This window comes from Panthera pardus, unplaced genomic scaffold (genome assembly GCF_024362965.1).
Source record: "Panthera pardus isolate Hobbes unplaced genomic scaffold, ASM2436296v1 HiC_scaffold_12, whole genome shotgun sequence".
Classification (NCBI taxonomy): Eukaryota; Metazoa; Chordata; class Mammalia; order Carnivora; family Felidae; genus Panthera; species Panthera pardus.
Genome location: NW_026526677.1, coordinates 79690346 through 79693903, shown reverse-complemented (window position 1 = coordinate 79693903; position 3558 = coordinate 79690346). Strand labels below are relative to the sequence as shown.

The 3558-nt window shown below is 33.9% G+C and overlaps 1 non-coding gene across 1 annotated transcript; it reads left to right on the top strand.

The window, feature by feature from the left end:
* The first annotated feature begins 2498 nt into the window (after positions 1-2498).
* Positions 2499-2602, top strand: LOC128776386 (U6 spliceosomal RNA). Its single transcript, XR_008421449.1, has one exon. It is a non-coding gene; the product is annotated as a U6 spliceosomal RNA (small nuclear RNA).
* The last annotated feature ends 956 nt before the right edge of the window (positions 2603-3558 follow it).

Below are 3558 nucleotides of genomic sequence, written 5' to 3'. Positions count from 1 at the left end.
TTATTTATGCTTAAATTTCAGAATATGGACACGTTATCTTAAATCAAGAGTATTCACCCCTGGAGAGTGTCTTTTTATCCATTCAGTGACTGCAAAGGTGTATTTAGTGTTTATTACTAACAAGCATTCTTATGTTTTAAGATGCAGATATAATAAGATTTCTTTACTAATCATGTCCAATTCCATGAAGTGAGAGAGAAAAATTAAAAGACAATTACTATGTAGTTCTCTCAAAAGGGAAACCAATGGGACACCTGTGTGGCTCAGTCAGTTGAATGTCTGACTCTTGATATTGTATCAGGTTATGATCTCAAGATCATGGGATTGATTGCCATATTGGACTCCACACTGAGCGTGGAGACTAAGATTCTCTTTCTATCTCCTGGGTAACCTGGGTGGCTCAGTTGGTTAAGTGTTCAACTCTTGATGTCAGCTCAAGCCATGATCTTATGGTTCGAGAGTTTGAGCCCCGTTTTTGGCTCTGCACTGACCATGTGAAGCCTGATTGGATTCTCTCTCCTTCTGTCTCTGCCCGTCTCCTGCTTGAGCTGTCTCTCTTTCAAAATAAATAAATAAACATTAAACCAAATATTCCTTATCTCTCTCTGCCCCTTGCCCCCGCTGGTGTTTTCTCTCTTTTTCTCCAAAATAAAATTTTAAAAAGGTAACCAAGAGTCATTTTGGATAATTCAAAAAGTGCTTAAAACCCATCCTGGTGAATTTGGTAAGCTCTCAAGAGTCAGACCTGAATTTCAATATATTTTGTTTTAGTAATTATATACATTCAGATAAATTTACCTACTGAATATGTCTTGATTTTTGTGTAAAATGGAATAGTTATAATGATTATGTAATATAGTTGATACCATAGATAAATAAATAAATGACCACTTTCAATGGCCCTGAGCACATAGCCAGGGCTTAATAAACCTTATTTATGTCCTACTATTAATCATTATAAAATTTTTAAAATTATCTCTCTCTTTATCCTTCCCTTCTTTCTCTCCTTGCTATTCTTACACACACATTCACACACACACAGAAAATCTTTCATACAACATCCATTCTCCATCCTAAATCTTGACTGCCTTATTTCTTGTACTAGTTTACTCTTTACCTGTATTTTAACAAAGAGCTATTGAACAAAATTCTCTCCTGTACAGCCTGGCATGATAAGGTTTACATCAGAATAATAGCAGATGCTAGATCACTAAACTTAACCTTGGATGAAAGGCGATGAGGAGAGAAAAGTTAGCAGTAGGGAAATGGAATGAGAACAGGGGAAGGATCCAAGTTTGAAATCTTTAATGTAGAATGTCAACAATTCTATGATCTCTTTTTCTTTGCCCAGTAGTCCTTAGAAAACAAACCTTCATTACTCAAGTTATCACCTGAGTCAAAAGAGAAGGGATAATTTATAAAAGATAGGAGAGTCCCTGCTTCCATCCAATTCCTTTTCCCTCCTATAAAGCAGTAACAGGTTACTGCAGTGGCTGTGTCAGGTGTAATAAGGATTTTGGACAACAGAAATGCCTCCTGGACTCTTGAATATTCTCCTATTCTTAAAATTGCAATTATAGGCACATAGCCTTACTTCTATTTTTGAAAGCTTAAACTCATATGTTTTCTTCTAAATGTATCAAAGATCTCTAAGATCTCAGATGCTTACTTTTTTACTTCAAATAATGTTGAAAATAAAAGAATGCATAAAACTATGAGGGAAAATGACTAACTTAATTGAAAATGAATAGAAAATGTAATAATAAATGTATTAAGACTTTAAAATTTTACCTTGGACAAGTCCTGTTGATGTTTAGAGATCTATGCTGATGTTTATGGATCTACAGACTGCCAAAGTAAAATGCATAGAAGAATATTCCATGTCTTGTTGAATATGAACAAAACATTTTAACAGAAACCTCAATGATGACTAAGCCACTTCATCCAAAGGTAGGGATTACATAGTCTCCTTGATTAATTCTAAAAAGAAAAGTGACAGAGATCAGTAATTAAATACAGAATATAATCAATGAATAAAACTATTCAAATTATTCAGTTCCCAAATTCCTTTTTTCTCTTAACAATATTTATTTTTCTCTCTGGAAATCAGAGAAATATATATTTATCTAGATAAAAGCAACTACTTACCATTTTTGCTTTACCAATATACATGAAACTCTTCTTAATCCACCCACAGAGACAATATCTAAGTCCCTGAAATAACCGATTTTTAAACTCCTTGATGAAGTCAATGAACGAATATCTTAGAGGACTATGCATTCCATAATATATTCTGAACACCACACCAAGCAATTCTAAGCTTTAATTTATACACTAAAAGGGTATGAGTAGACACATATTTATTTTGATTATTTAGCTGAATTATGATAGCACCACATATAAAATCATATCATCCACAGTAGTCACAGCATTTTTATCTGTAGCATATAAAACATGACTCTATTTTAAGTTAGGATTCATAGCATTTAGAGAGAACAGTGCTTGCTTCGGAAGCACATATACTAAAATTGGAACGATGCAGAGATTAGCATGGCTCCTGTGCAAGGATGACATGCAAATTCATGAAGCATTCCATATTTTTCTGTGGATCCTGAGAAACTCAACAGAAGACCGGGGGTGGGGGGAGGAGAAGGGGGGGGAAAATTACAGAGAGTGAAGGAAGCAAACCATAAGAGACTCTTAAATACTGAGAATAAACTGAGGGTTGATGGGGGGTGGGAGGGAGGGGAAAGTGGATGATGGGCATTGAGGAGGGTACCTGTTAGGATGAGCACTGGGTGTTGTATGGAAACCAATTTGACAATAAATTTCATATTTAAAAAAATAGAGATAACAGAAAATGGTAAATTGGATAAATCACTGGGGAGGTGGAGATATATAACACTGTCCAATTAAGTACTTACAATTCTTAAAGAGCTGAAAAAATATCTGCTAACTTCTGGTAGAGGGAAACCTGGAAAATTATAATCAGTAAAATGAGAGGCCATGATTTTTAAATTATTATTGTTTATCCTGGTACCTGGTAGTCTGTATGCTTCTTGTTTTTCTAATTAATATAAAGGAGCTCTCCTTTGGAAAAGAGATGTAATTATTTTCAAACCCTGACATACTAATTATACAGACTTAATTTAGATGCTGTTTCCTTATCTGTATAAGGGAGACTATAATAACTTTCATGTGTGTGATAGTTAAGGTAATAATGTATGCAGAACACCTAACAATGCCTGATACATACTGGAAAACTACTGGTTAATAAAAATTCAATTAAATTGTTTGTTTTATAACAAAGTCTATTACAAAGAAAACTTCACTGAGAAGGAAATATTGTTGACTGATTTGATACTTCTTTTGAAAACTTTAGCTTACAAGAGCATTTTTTTTTTTTTACTTTTAGGTTGATGTAATGTGAACTGAAGATGTTAATCAAATCATGCCTTTTGCTGCTGAAATATTGGACTTGTGGTACTAGATATAAAGCATGATGTGTTGACCTGTCTATGGTATGTTTACCAATGTGTAATAGAAAACTGACAGCCT